Source organism: Oryctolagus cuniculus, chromosome 20, assembly GCF_964237555.1.
Source record: "Oryctolagus cuniculus chromosome 20, mOryCun1.1, whole genome shotgun sequence".
Taxonomy (NCBI): Eukaryota; Metazoa; Chordata; class Mammalia; order Lagomorpha; family Leporidae; genus Oryctolagus; species Oryctolagus cuniculus.
This window is the reverse complement of record NC_091451.1, coordinates 7999716-8015776: the sequence shown is the minus strand read 5'-3', so window position 1 is coordinate 8015776 and position 16061 is coordinate 7999716. Positions and strand designations below refer to the sequence as shown.

The 16061-nt window shown below is 39.3% G+C and overlaps 1 pseudogene; it reads right to left on the bottom strand.

Annotated features, from left to right (window-relative positions):
• Positions 1 to 14926: 14926 nt before the first annotated feature.
• Positions 14927 to 15857, bottom strand: LOC100345710 (COMM domain-containing protein 3 pseudogene; annotated as a pseudogene).
• Positions 15858 to 16061: the final 204 nt, after the last annotated feature.

Genomic DNA, 16061 nt, shown 5'->3' with positions numbered 1-16061 from the left:
CAGCCTGTTCGTTTGGTATTCTGACATCTGCTTGGTACCAGTATGAAAGTACTAGTATGAAAGATTTAAACATGCTTCTTCCTCACTTCTGAGCAATTTATGCCCCAAACAGCAAAAGTTCTTGAGCATCCTCGTCCTCCCTGCACTCCCTCATACCACCAAGAAGCCTTTAATTAAATTCAACAACAGAAGAGCACCTTCTCCAAAGCACAATGCCATTGCTACCCAACTGGTCCACACACCTTGGCTCTGCCCCATGTCCCTAGTAGCTCCTTTTCCATCAAAGAATCTCTACCATCTCGTCCTCACTTGCTACTAAAGTTTTTTGATAATTTTGCTCCTTTGAGATCTGGGGAAAATGGCTGTAGCTGATGTAATGGTCTTAGTATCATCTCAGGGCAATATGCAACAAACAAAACAGCAGTGGCCTTAAACTAGACATAGCTGCAAATTCAAATCATGTCTTGTCCCCCACCTTGCTATCCAGGTGAGCTTGAAAAAATGATTCATGCATTTTGAAACTCTAGTTTTTATTTTAGTAGTCAAGATGGGAATAAGAAACCTGTTTTGCACAAAATTTTTTAAAAATCAGAATGGATGAAATAATGCATGTGATTCCATAAAGTAAGAGTTAGGAGTCTGCAACATTCCAGTGACCTTCTAATGCCATTACTATCAATATAAATAGGGAGGCATCAAATGTACATGGTCAGTGGTTGCTATGGAGTGAATGTTGATGTCCCAGCCTCTACTCAAAAAATTGTGTATTCAAACCCATTACCCCATTTACCAGTATTCAGAGATGGGGCCCTTGAGATGTGGTCAGGATGGGAGAGCTCCATGCTCAGCAATGGGAGTCGTGCCCTCACGGTCAATGTCCTGGGGAGACTTCCCTCACCTGCTCTCAGCCAGATGCTGAGCCCTCCCCAGGCCTGCTGCACCAGGCTAGCACCTTGACCTTGGGCATCTCTGTCTGCAGAACTGTGGGGAGACATCTCTGTTGTTTGTCTGCCATCCAGTCCATAGTGTTCTGTACAGCAGCCCTAACAGTCTGAAGGAGTGGCTAACAGTAACTGCTCAAAATCCTCCCATCGCATGGGTCACTTGAACACACATCGAGTTTAGAAGAAGGACATTTGTTTAGGTAAATCATATCTCAGTAAAGACGGTTTCAAAAAGAGGGTTACTGAAAGCACGCTAGACTAAGGATGAATCTGGATCTTTCTAGTTATCTTCTTGTTCCCACTCATGTATGCCCCTGGTCTCTGGACAAGCTTCTCTGATTTTCTCAGGCACAGATTGGAGAGTGATTTGTTTAAGAAGAGTTTAAGAGGCCTCTCTTCAACTGCTTAGACTTGGGCTGTCTTATAAAAAATGTATGTTTATTCTTATTTTCAAAGTGAAAAAAACAATGGTAGTGTGCTGTCCAGGATATCCTAGGCTGAATATTGGCTCCTGGCTATCCTGTCCTCACAACTCAGCCCTCAGAGGTGGCTTGGAATGAAGAAAGTGGTTATGTCAATACATTTTACTAGTTGGTCACTACCTTGAAAAAGATATGGTACATTGAGGAAGTTAAAGCAAACAAATACATAATATCTCAAATTATCTGTTATTAGATAAACACACAATTTCTTGTTTCATGCAGAACAATTCCATAATATCAACTATAAAAATGCATTCATTCTGTAAACATATCACTCTGAAAATGTTTTTATTTATCGCTATTTTTCTGCAAGTACTGCAAAATAGTGCTCACTCTGTTATTATATTCAATATGTTATTGGATCTCTTTGCTTTGTTGTCATTCTTAGATTGAAGTGTGTTGGTCTGTGTGTATGTACTTACTTGTTCTTTGAGATGAAAATATCCTTCTAGCACTTTTATGAATTTCACCACACACCTGGGCTTTTAAATGCTTTCCTGAATTCACATTTTAAAGGACGCTGTATTTCATTGGCTGAAGTGCTTATTTCCCAGTTGGAGTTGTAACCCAGAAGAATTACTTTAAACCAACAAATTATATATTTTCTTGCCTAAAGGTGCTCTATGATTGGTTTTATTCCTCTTCCAGTTACATGATTGAAGCACAATAGATAAAACACACTCCAGTGCTTTTCCCCTATGCTTTCCTTTCTTTAGAGTAGCTGCTATTTATATTTATACTACCAGTTCTGGATAAACTCACTTCTTTCGGTTGTCTAAGTCTTGGATAAAATCAGTTTCTTAAGCATTTATTTCATAACATGAAGACTTACGTTTCAGATGTACATGAAATGTGTATGTGTCCTATAGTTTGGATCATTGAGCAGCTGGATGTAGGTTTTGGCCTGATGGGTGGAGATTTGGTGTTTAGTGGTAAAAGGAATCGTGAGGCTCTCACTCCAGGCCAGTGCCTGTTCTCTGTAGTGGAGTCACTTGACTGTATGAGTCAGGCATTTTCATAACACTTCTCTTTCATTGCACCTGCTCTAGATTCATTATTTATTCAGATAAATTCAGATATTTTCTCCTTCATTAAAACTCCTCATTATTGCTTGGGTTATTTTATCCATTTGCTTAGTTTCCATATCTCTTGCTGTATTCATCTGCCATAGCACATATTCTGACCAAAATTATAACACAGTTACTTGTAAAATCTTCACTCTCTCCCAATAGATTATTTAATTTCTTCAGCAATATAATAGATAATCTACCATCCACTCCTGCGAGACATCCTATATACTATTTTGTATACATTGGCCACTCTATGCATGTTTATTGAGAGGATAAATGGATGATCAATGCAATTTAGGTGGAATGTTTCAAAAGAGCTGATGGTTGTATATTTTTTTAAGAAATAAAAAATCTGACATCTTAAACTATAGCAATTATTTAAATATTTTTCATTAATAATTTAGACAAGTATACTCACATAATCTCCAGAGTTCCCGTGGCCATCGTTTAGAATGTCCAACTGAAGGAAATATCTGTGTGATTCTGAAAGCTGTGAAGATCATTGTAGCATTTTTACTTTATCCTGAAGAGTGTCTCAGGAGTCTCACACAGGACATTATGTAAGAACACTTCCCAAAAATACTCTAGAAATTACTTTTCCTACAATTTTTCATCCTTGACACTAACTAAAATTCTTTTTCTTTTTCTCATGGAGTTTATGCACAATTAGGACTGTCTGACTGCATACTTCTAGGTAGATTGGTGCTCCTCATTATCTGTGTGAAAAACTCCCTCTGGAATTGTGCTATGTACCACCTGCCCTGCAATGCTGCCATTCCCCATTCATTTACACCTTCTCTACCTTGGGTAACTTGTACACAAAACTCCTTATATGTGGCTGTCAGCCAGCTGCAACCCCCTGGGAAGTACAGTTCCTCATCTTGCCAGCTTTTCTCTGAAGAATTGATGTCCCTTGCAATTATGATTAATAGTAGTCCCTACTTAATTACATAAAGTCAATTATGAGCGCTGTTCAGCAAAACAATCCTTCGCCCCCAGACAATATCCTAGATTTACTTTCTGATCCATAGCAGGAGCGACTGTCTATTAATTCATATGCTGGATATTTGAGAACCTACTGGATATAAGGAAACACGTTACATGCTGTATATCAAATAGCAGTCAATGCCATCTTTGCTTTTAAAGGACTTAAAGCACAAGTAGGAAAGGCAAACAATATGTGATAAATACTATTCAACAAGCAGGAACTGCTATGGAATTACACAGGCATGCAGATCAGGGCAAAGCCTTCTGAAAAAGTTTATTTTATCCATTTAAGAAGTTATTGTTAAACCAGATGTGGTACCAGGTGTCCAGCTAAGGAAACTGGATTTTGTCCTGGGAGGCATGCAGAATAATTAATGATTTTGATGCTTATCTGTGGCTTAATCAGCACAATATTTGAGAAAAACAATTCTGAATAGAGAAGAAGCAACTCGTCAAGACTGAAATCAGGAAAATGAGTTATGAGACAATACTGAAAATTCATTCGGAGAATGAGGATGACAATGGAGAAGAGGAATTGATAAGAGTTGGTGATAGGGCATGAGAGGTGAGAGAGAGAGAGAGAGAGAGAGAGATCAATATTATTCCCAGTTTTCTTTTACTAAGATAGTTAACACATGTTCGATAGCAAGCTAACCAGTTTAGATACAGATATGTTGACTTTTAAATATCAATAAGACTTTCCTAGTGGAGAATGAAATTAGTATTTGACTATATGGTCCAGAAGTATTTGTGATTTGGAAATATATAGATGTGATATCATATACATTTCTGGTTCTTCACTAAAAACAATTTCTATTTCTTTCTACATTCCTCTGATTAATTTCCAGTAAAATGAGGCCATATGACTAGATTTGACCAGTAGGATCTGAATGATAATGTGCCATTCCTGAACCAAGGCAGCACGAAAGCTGGATGTGCCTTCCTTGTGTTATCTGTCATGCTAACCTTCATCCAGGTAGGAACTTTCAATGGCAAAATCCAGTGGATTTTGGAGCCAATGTTTGAAGCTCAGCATTCCTGAATCTTCACATGGAAAACATCCACCTAACCACTAGAAATACTCACTTTGGACAGTTGCTTGAGAAATGAACTCCACTGTGCACCCAGATTATCTGGTCTGCTTGCTACAGCATTATGACCCACCTAAATTAGTACCAGTCATGACAGAAGCAGTAGAAGTTGGTGAGGGAGATAACCCAGGAGTACACAGAGCAATGAGAGAAGTTGCCAAGAAATCCCTAAAAAGGTTTATATATAAAGAGTAGGAGGAAGGTGAACATTTGTCTTAGAGATAGAGAAAGAGAAATCTTCCATCTGCTGGTTCACTTCCCAAATGGTCACATTAGCAAGGGCAGGATCAGACTGAAGCCAGGAGCCAGGAACTCCATCCTGATCTCCCAACTGAATCACAGGGCCAGCGTCCACTGCCTTCCCAAGAACACTAGCAGAGAGCTGGATCAGGAGAGGAGTAGCTGGGTTCTCACGTAGCACTCATATGTGGGATGTTGGCATCACAAATGGGCTTAACCCATTGAACCACACATGGATCCCAAAGATAAATTTTGAGAAAGACAGAAGGAACAACCAGAGAGGCAGAAGGAAAATTAACAGGCGATTAGCTCAAAACATGCAAGGAAAAAAAAAGCTTCACTTGTGCTTAACAGTCAATGTGGAGAGAAGTTAAGGTCTTTCACAAATACAACATCAAAAATCAAAGACTAGTGGGAAGGCATCTTTTGCAATCTCTAAGATGCTGCTTGGGATTCCCGGTTAAGTGTCTGGGTCTGAGTCTGAGTCTCTGTTCTGCATTTGATTCCAGAATCTTGCTAAAGTGCACCCTGGGAGGCAGCAAGTGATGGTTCAAATAGTTGGTACCCTGCCACCTGCCTGGGAGAACTACATTGAGCTCTTGGCTTCTTGCTTCAGCCTGGTCCAGCCCTATCTGTTACAGGTATTTAGGGAGTGAACTAGTGGATGAAAGATATCTTTGTCTATCTCTGTCTCTGTCTTTCTGCCTTTTAAATCAATAAAAATAAATAAAAAATTTAAAGCCCAAGAAGTGGCATTTTTCTTTTCTTTTTTTTTCTTTTCTTTTTTCCAGCAGATCAAGCTGCCACTGGCCACATCATTCAAATGCTGGTTAGAGTCCTAGTTTCTCTACATCAGATTCAGATTCCTGTTAATGCACCTAGGAAGGAAGTAGAAGTAGATTTTTCTGTGCCACCCATGTTGGAGACCAGAATGAAGTTTCTGGCTCCTGGCTTTGACTTGGTGCAGACTTGGTTGTTACAGCCATTTGGAAATGAACAAGGAGATGGGAGATTTCTTTCTTTCTCTCTCACTTTATCAAATTAATTAATTAATTAATTAATATTTTATAAGTAAATAAAAGCACAGACTATTTAAAAATTAATTATTTGAAAGTCAACACATTTCTGAAAAAAGCTGTGCTATACTCCTATCATTATTCTTTTGAATAATTCATACATTCAACATATGGAATATTTTCTTTGTTTAGTATCTCCCATTTCATAGACATTGCCTCCCCAGTCTCTTAACTTTTACCTCCAATATTCCCACTTGGGAATGACTCTCTGTTAGGTGAAAATAGAGATACTGGCTTTGTGTCTACTTTAACCCCATCAGGATCACCATTTCTGTTTGCCTGTTTATTCCATGACACAGATATCTGAGAGTAATGATAGAATAGTCATCAATGATAGCTTCTACTGTGATCTTAAGCTCACCACTTAACCGGAATGTGACATCTTGTCATATAGATGTTGGGGTTTGACTCCTGTTCTCCTGTGATTTTGAACCCTCTATTTATCTCCGAACACTTTCCCCATCTATAGTTCCTTTTGTAGCTGATTTCTCTGACTCTGAAAACATTTTTCGTGAGGCATCTTTCAAGATTTCCTTAGGCTCCTACCTGCGCTCACTTATGTCTAACCTTCTGAATGTAGTTTCTACTTGGACCTTAAGACTTGTCTGCTCACTTTTCCCTTGGGTCTCCTTAGGTGTGACCTCTGATTTTTGTGGTTAGAAGTGAGCCCCTTCCTGTGTAGGTGAACTTGGCTGATTCATTCTGGGCAGAAATTTTTCCTACTTGGACAGATATTTCAGAGCTTCTTTTTAACCTGATCTGTGTCTATTTTTAGATAAAATAACATTTTAATTTCACAAGCATAACAACTCCAATTTTTACACAATCGTCTGCATATTCTAACTAAGTTATAATAAATCTAGATTTAGTCCAAAGCAGGGAACTTGCAACATGAGAATCCATGTAACCATTAGAAATCTAGTGACACATGTAGTCATTTTTAGAAAAGTACCATGATGGCGATCCCTCCTGTAATAAGCAGTTCTTTTGTAGTTTGAAGCTATAGCACCCTTTGGGAAAGACAAAGTGCTTGGCAGGGAACGCAGTGCAGTTCAGAAGGGTTGGTAATGTATTTACATGGACACTGGAGCAAACTGCCTAAGTTCATCTTTCCTCAGATACTTAAACTTTGGGAGAGATTGGTTTTTTGCTATATTATCATTCTTCTCCTTAAAGCTTATAGGCCTTTTGTGAGTAGTGACTGAAATAACTTATCTAAATTGCTCAAAACCATAACAGGCACAAAGTAAATGTTCAAGCAACAATAAAAACAACTGACATTTTCTGAGCTCATGACAATGCACTAATGAATCCTCACAGTCACCCGATACAACAGAGACTGGTATTCCTGTGTTAGGGACAAAACCTTTCAGGCTCAGAAGAGCTGAGTACCTTGTCTGCATAGCAGAGTTAGAATCCGAGTCTCAGCCAAGGGCTCTTGGACACATGGTCTCAACTATCTTGCCATTCTGACTCTTGTTCAATGTGGAGTGTCAATACTCCAACTTGAAGATTTCTATTTTTGAAAGTAGTCAATTCTTAAGTTCTGGGTCTCGGTCTGGGTCCGTGCCATGTTGGGAGTCTATGTAGGACAGCTTGTTCACCACCGTGTTTCACTCTTCTTGACTCATGGACTTCTATCCTGCCATGGGTACTTCATGTGTCATGAACACTGCTTGCGGAGGGTCAGTGCTCCTCACCCAGTAACAGCAGGTGACACAGAGACCACTGATCTTGTGCTGAGAGCACATTGCAGGCTCTGCAATGCTTGCAGATAGATGCTTATGTAACTAATAACCTCAGTTTTTAAAAATACAACGTAGGAGGACTGCAGCCTCTTATGAATGCAAAAAGGCTATCCCAATGCAATACTTAATATATCTTCTGATGAGGTTCATAGAGAGCCTAGATTTTCCTAATTACTGCTCTAGTTAAGCAATAAAAAACAAATTGATCTTTATGTAATGGCACAAATATGAATTCACTCATGCCTAGAATACTTTCCCAACCCTGGCTCTTATTCTACCCCTGAGCTGCCAAAGCAACCCAGAAACTGGATACTCTAGGAAATCTGATGATCTAAATTATTCAAGTTTCCCAGCATGTCCTGCTGGCACAATGAGGCCATACTAGCTCAGGCTGTGCACTCTGATGCACACTTATTAGACTGTCTTTTATTTCCAGAAAAGTTGGTTAGCGTGAAGAACAATTTAGCTGAAACTGAAGCATTTTCTCCAACACAGCACTTTGGGCTGACAAAGCCAGAGACTCCTTCTCCCCAGAGCTGAGCATCACAGAATTTTTTTTTTCATTTATTAATGGCTCAAATTGACAACTTGGATTGGGCCTGGTGGGATGGATGCTCAAGTGTGTTGCAGATACTTTGGATAATTTCTATGTGTGATGCTATTTTGACAAGGTGGACAGGTTTTGGATTTCAAGTCTTATTTGGTGGAAGGTTCTTTTCTTAGTTTTTTTTTTTTTTCTCAAGCCAAGGGATATAAAGGCATCATGTTTTCTATAAGGAAATAAAAGTGGAGCACTATAAGCAATTTTAATTTAGGAGGTCAGTGAAAAAACCTGAGGTGCCCCTTTCTCTATTAAGCACCTATCTTCTTAATATCACCAGTCTTATTTTGTATGTGCTAAAAGCAATATTCAGCAATGATAAATGTCAAGGTGTATGTAACATATATATATCTATATATACTATATAGATATATGAGCACTTAGTCATATTAAACTAAATACAGGGAACCTCAGAAGGTTCGTAGAAAATAGAATGAAAACCTAAGATCATTTGGTATAAAATTATTGAAATCCATTCATGCAAGGAAACTTCAAAAATTCATAGCAACTGAGTATTATGAAAAACCTACAGATTTCAAAATCTTTTTTGCATAAAAGTAAGCATCTTGTTTTGTACATCAAGACCTATTTGTTTATTTTTCTTGGAAACAGAGGCTTAATATCACAAAGTGAAGGATTCGTGAAAATGAGCATAATAGGGCAAAATGGTTGTCACATGTATGGTATACATCAGTGAAGCAATCTGCACACCAAATGATGGCATCAGCCTAGATGTTCACCGGCTGATGGCTGGATAAGGAAAATGTGGCATGGACTCACTTTTGATCTCATTTTCCCAAAACCCCTTTGAAGTACCCTCATATAGAATACTTCTGCCTATCCAAAGACCAATGATCAGTCTTATTATTAAATATCCAGTAATGCTGGAAATTTTATAAAGTAGGAGAATGATTCTCCCACACTTTAAATAAGTAGACATTCTATTATTCAGTGATAAATGTGTGGCTGGATTTTTATAAAACATACATGCAAGTCATCACCCCAAGACAAAGCCCATGGGAACACAAGTGGTAGGGCCATTGTGAATCCTGGTGAGTAAGTATCTTAAAATTATTACCCATGTAAATGTACACCTAGGAAACAAAATGACCAGGAGCTTTCAAAACCAGTCATAGACTCTCATTCATGTGTGCAAATAGGAGTCTCTATCTTCCCTGAGACATATGAAATACTTCTCATAAGTGAGCTTGACTGAACTGGGAGAGATATTTAATTTCAATCAGCCAGAATTGAAAGTAAACTTCATTTGATACTAACTGAAACCAAAGTAATCAGGCCAGTCTTTCCATTCTATTGAAGTCTTTCAAGAGGCCAATTAGAAAAGAGTCTAAAATATTGAGAAAGACATCATTAATTTCCCAGTAAAAAATCTCTTATAAACAGAACTTGACAGACAGGAGATCTATACAATTATCACATTTACATTTGTATCTTCAGTTTGAGATTGGACAGTTTTAGAAGGAAAAATCACTCACCTCCTACCATCTCTAGCATCATAGGAATATTGCCTAATCCCAGTAAGCCTTCATTTTTCTGCACTGAACAATGGGAAACAATATAGCCCATATCTACTCTCATTCCACCCCTGGTGAAGTGTAAATGGCATTATGTCTACAGCTGTTAACATGGTATCCACGATGTAGTAAGTACACTGTAAATGCTAACCCCTAATTCTCCTCCTTCATTCCACTTCTTACCTGTAATAGATAAAACATTTTCCCTTGCATGTTGCAGAAACCTAGTTGGGATGCAGTCATGATATACTGGTTCCCTGGTACTGAATTTTCCTTTTATTTTTTGTTTTTAAGCATCAGAGTCTCTCCCTGCTGATTAGTACCCTGCTTGTTTGCCACCTGTTGTAATCGGTAGTTAGATATCTTGAACATTTCCCCTGGCAGCAATCCCACTCAGACTAGCCTAAGCAGAAAAAGACATCTTTTGACTTTGATACTAATGTGATGGAGCCAAGCAGAGTTTGTTCCAGGGTCTCTAGCGCTACATCTGGCTGCCTTTCCTCTTTCCATCTGTTGAACTGCCCCTGTCTCCCTGTCTTGGTATGAAGATAGCCACTGACTGCCCCAGATCCTTATCACCACAACACTTAAAGTAGCTGAGCAGCTACATGGATAAGAAAATATGTCCACTTCACCTGTACATCAGTCTCAGGGCAGAGCTTTTATTGGCCAGGTCTGCTTCATATGCTAATCCCTCTGCAGGCTGGAATGCTGTTTTGTAGAGCTCATTGATTTGCAAATCCATCAAACTGTGTGGAAGGGAGGAGAGACTTTACCCAAATGTTACCCATGGGTTTTAAGTGAGGCTGGGTTGAAAACACAACTAAAACATGTTCATTACCGAGAGTAGAGGTCACAGTGAACTAAAACATGTTCATTACCGAGAGTAGAGGTCACTGTGAGAAGAGTTGGATGCTTCTGAACCTTGAGGGTAGAGTAGACGAAAGTTTGGAATTTAATATTGAAGCAGTTTTGGCTGGGAGCCAAGATCACATTGCTGTTAAATATTCTAAAACTGTGACAAACAATTTTAAATCAGTTCATATTTCTATTTCTATAAATATAACATTTAGCATATTTCTGTAAATATTACATTTTTAAGAGAAAATAGATAATTGAGAGGTTGGAGTATATGCTTTCTTGCAACTCGGTTACTTCCACCTGCAGGAAATACACCTGCTCAAAACACATAGTACACTCAGAGGTACAGGCAGACTGATAGCCACAGAGCCGGAGTAGCACTAACCAGATCAGAGCACATCATGAAGTGACCTAGAGACTTATTAAACTTTGTGTCCAGAGGTGCATCATATTGGCTTAGAAGATTCAGATAAACACAAGACTCAAGCATCGCAGAACACGTTTTTTTCTGTGTAGTGGTGAAGATGCTGCTCAGGATACTCACATCGCACATTGGAGTCCCTGGGTTTGAGTCCTGGCTGTCTTCCAGTCCCAGCTTCCTGCTAATGTGCACCCTGGGAGGCAGCAGCTTCCTGACCCCTGCAAGGGAGCCCTAGGTGAGTTTCTGTCTCATGGTTTTGGCCTCACTCAGCCCCAGCTGTCGTGGACATTTGGGGAGGGAACCAGTGGGTGGGAGATCTGTCTGTCTCTCTGCATTTCAGTAAATAAAATAAATTTTTCAAAATTTTTAAAGAAAAAAAAGATCTCAGGATTGAGTGAACATATATTTAGGGCCTTTTTCCCCCTCTGGAACAATTTTGACATTTTGGGATGAGGAGGTAGTTGATGAAAACTGACTGGCTGGTATCACCTCCCCAGGAGTTCCAAAATCATTGCCTTCTCTTCTTAGTACTCCAGTTACTATCTAAATGCAACACAATCCAAATCAAATAATGGACAAAGCTGGCTAATACATTTTAATAAAATAATTTCTAACTATTGGATGATATTTTACTTTGTATTGAGGAGTTAAGCTTTTTATTTCCTAACTAGATCAGAAACTCTTGAGGGTATGGTATATTCATATGTGTGTGTGTGTGTGTGTGTGTTTCTAGAGCACAAAATAATCTGTGATTTTCATATTAATTTCTTAAAGAATGTCCAGTTGAGGCCGGCGCCATGGCTCAATAGGCTAATCCTCCCCCTGCGGTGCCGGCACACCGGGTTCTAGTCCTGGTTGGGGCACCAGATTCTGTCCCAGTTGCCCCTCTTCCTGTCCATCTCTCTTCTCTGGCCCAGGAGTGCAGTGGAGGATGGCCCAAGTCCTTGGGCCCTGCACCCACATGGGAGACCAGGGGAAGCACCTGGCTCCTTGCTTTGGATAAGCGTGGTGCGCCAGCTGCAGCGCGCCCACTGCAGCAGCCACTGGGGGGTGAACCAACAGAAAAAGGAAGACCTTCCTCTCTTTCTCTCTCTCACTGTCCACTCTGCCTGTCAAAAAAACAAAAAAATTTAAAAACATAAAAAATAAAGAATGTCCAGTTGAATCAAGTTAAATAAATATTATTAAAGGATTAATGCTACTGATCAGTTTCCCAAAATAATACATAAGCTAGAAACAGTATGAATAGGAATGTAACAAAAATGTAAAATGAAATCTTATCAGGCACTTAGAAGTTATTTGGCCTGAGTGAGAATCATTTGCTTAAACAGCTTGGAGATTTATTATGGATAAGAGTCACAGTGCTAACTAGTGATTAATACTGCCAGCACCTCAAGCTTTTGTTTATGGATCTATTTTATTCCTCTCAGGGTCATCTTTATGGCAAATGAAATGAGGCAGTTGCAAACAACAGAAATACTATAAACATGTAAACATTCAGAAAAAAGTCAAACCAACACTCTTGCTCTTAATTAGTTAATTATGACAATGTTAAATAGTAATAAGTTACTGGAAAAGCTAAATTTGATTTAAAATACCCATTTATTATGCCACTGTTTCTATTAGGAAGAACACAGCAAACTTCAAGCTGTCTTAGTGTACAATGAATCATATTTGTTCACGTCCCAGCAGAATAGAAAACATTGCTAACATTCTCCCAGCTATGAAGCATGCATGCCCCTAAGTGAGCAAAAGACGGAAATGGAATCAAGGAAGTGATAGATATCTCAAAGTATGTACTCTGATAAAATATTAAATTCCATCTCTTCTCCCCAAAATATGAGAAAGTTGTTACCAGGATATAGGGGTAATAGAAATTGTTTAATTTAATTGGTTTGTGACTTGTGGATTTAAGCTTTCCTGATGGTCACAGGAAAAGGAAAGCCCAGCCATGTTAGAGTTGCATCATTGTTTATCGGTGCAGCTCTGTGCGTTTGTAGCATTCGCATCACGGAAACCATAGCAACAGCAACAACCTCTTCTTACTGAAAATACAAGCCCCTGGTGCCACAACTCCACTTGAACTCAGGGAGGAGAAGCCTTATTTTATTTTTTTAAACAGATACATAAATCTTTTAAAGAACCCTGAAACGGAAACCTGATCATGTCCCTCTTCAGACTCCCTGCCTCCCCCATTATGCTCCATGCACCTGTGCTAGCTCAAGATTTTCAGATTCAGTCTGGTTCATGTATTCATTCCAATACCTCCCCAGGTAACTCCCACCCCTCTGGGTCCTGGATCCAGGCTGCAGGCAGACAGCAGAGGGTGTCAAGTTCATTCACATGTGAGAGCTTTTTAAAGCATCATTATTTTTTTATTATTTGTATTTGTGCCCTTTTATCATTTATGGAGCTTGAAAATATCTCCCACTCTTCAAACTGGCTTGTAACCAAAACGGATTAGTCTCAAGAGAAGTGGGAAAAGAGTATTTAAACAAAGGATTACAGTGAAGAAGTTCCCCAAGTTCAAATTCATATAAGCAGCCAAATGCATAGTTTCAGGAATTCTTAGCATGGGTTAAATGTTTGCTCAGAGATGGAGTATCTCAGAGTCTCCCTTGAGGTTCAATCTCAGAATTATAGCACTAAAAGAAACAAGCCGGTTCTTAGAAAATGGAAGTGTCTTTATGCTGTTCCCAATGTATAGGAAAATCAACTTCTTCTGGTTCTCCTTGGCTTCTCACTCTCACTCCAACAGCTTCTTCCCAAATCACACGTTCAACCTTACTGATGGATCAGGTGGCACCTCCTCCCCAGAGCCGGGCTTGACAACCCATCCTTTATGTCCCTCTAATCTTGGTTTTCATTTGTCATAGCCTTTATAAGATGGCAATTAACATGGCTTGCAAATCTTTCTTGCAATTAGATTGAAAGCTCCTTCAGGGCTGCAGTCTTGTCTGATTCTCCTTTTTAGATCCCAGAAGGCATTCATTATGGCACATAAAATATGCTTAATAAATATTTGCTAAATTGGATGGAAAGCCCTAAAATTGGTGTGTGCTAATCAAAGCCCCAGAACTGTAAGTTTTGTTACAGACTGTGAGGCTCTAGAGGCTAGAACTGTGATTCCCAGATACCTGCTCTCAGTCTGGTGCTGAGTTGATAGGAAATGCTGGGATAGATTTTAAGATGAAAGATTTTGGAGCCACTTCTTCAGATATTCTAATTTAAGAGTTCGGAAATATGTATAGACAAGTGTGATTTTTAAAAGGTAGCCCAGATTTTAGTCCTTTTGAGATGATATTCATGAAACAGATGTCCTGAATATTCCTTAATTCAGAATGTCCTAAATACACTGCATTTAAAGTCAAAATCAAATAGATATGTTTAGTTGACATTAAGCTATGTGAAAAGTTGGCTAATGAGAGCTATTTTAGAATAAAGCTCCTCATCTTCTAAATGCCCTCCTTTCCCTTGAAATGGTTCAGAACGAGACAGAGTTGGTTGTTTCAATAGAGACTTAACTCTTCTTCCTTCCACCCCCCCCCCTTGTTTTTTTGTGGGATCAACACCTTATTTTTCAGGGTATATGCTGTCTGCTTCCTTTCATGAGACTTCAAAAGGATCAAAAAGGATAGATGTCCAGTCCATAATAAAAATGATGCAGGTATGTAGGCAGAATTTCCCTCTTAACCCTTTCACACTTGTGAAAAAAAGTGTCAGAACTGATGAGTGACGAATTCAAAGGAAAGTGTTTCTCACTGAGTACAGGGGCGTCCAGCTCCCCCAGTCTTGGGTTGAAGGCAAGGCCTTTCTAGTTTCCTTTACGCAAGGGCAGATCATTAACTTCACAAGTTACTACTGAGTTACTCATTGCAGGCTGTTTGAAGCACCTTTAAGTTTCCCCCATGGAACCCTGTGACTGTTCCATATTGCAACTAGAATTAATCTCTGTCAGAGGCCCAGACTGAGTTCCTCACTCAGTGCCTCATGGCTCAATGCAGGCCTGTGGGAGTGAACCAGCAGAAGGAAATTGTCTCTCTCTCTTTCTTTCTCTTTCCCTCTCTCTCTCTCTCCCCTCTCTAATAACTATCATTTAAAAAAGAAGCTATCCTCACGTAATGAAAGAAAAGAAGATAAACATGCAGAAGAATGACAACTGACAATCAGGTTAGAAACTAGGATCTGGGTAGGGTCAGGAATCAGAGTTTAAGGTCATCAAGTATGCAGGTCTCTACATCTTACCAAGTTGCTTGGTCTTTATCTGATATTCTAAGCACCAACAAACATTGGTTCTATGAGAGAGAGAGAGAGAGAGAGAGAGAGAGAGAGAGAGGTCTACATATACTTCCCAGTAAGTCTTCAAGCACCAACAAACATCAGTTCTATGAGACACAGAGAGAGAGAGAGATCTACCTATACTTCCCAGTAAGATTTCTAAGGAATTGTTGGCACTATGATATTGCATACGAAACAGTTCTATTTGCTCCCTGTCAGATTTACAGCCTTCTAGATAAGAGCTCAGAGTCCACTTGGCAGCTCTGTACTTTCTTGCCTCCAATGTGTAAGTTGCAGCTGCTCCAGGACAATGTTTTAAGACCACTGGGTCAATATGTTTCAGACCTGGGTGATCTGGCAGGGCCTCATCCACCTGGGCATCCAGCAGGCTCTGGACTTCCGCCCGGAGGAGAAGTGTGAAAGCATTGGAGTCCAAGGAACGGGGATCCACCAGTGTCTGGGAGCCTTTCTGCTCCACTCTGAGCGCCCCCAAAACACTGTCATTACCAATCATATGCACCATTATGAACTGTCAAACTGTTATTTTTAACATTCCTAAATTAAATGAGATTTTCAAATGCCTAAGATCTAAATAGAAGTGTTTCTTCATTTCTATCCAGTGGAAATGTCCTGGCTATATTTGCCTCTAACTTCATTAAGAATCAGATTGTTATTTAGACAGGCAATTTTTTTTAAAAAAGTTGTCTTCATAGCAAAATTTTCATCC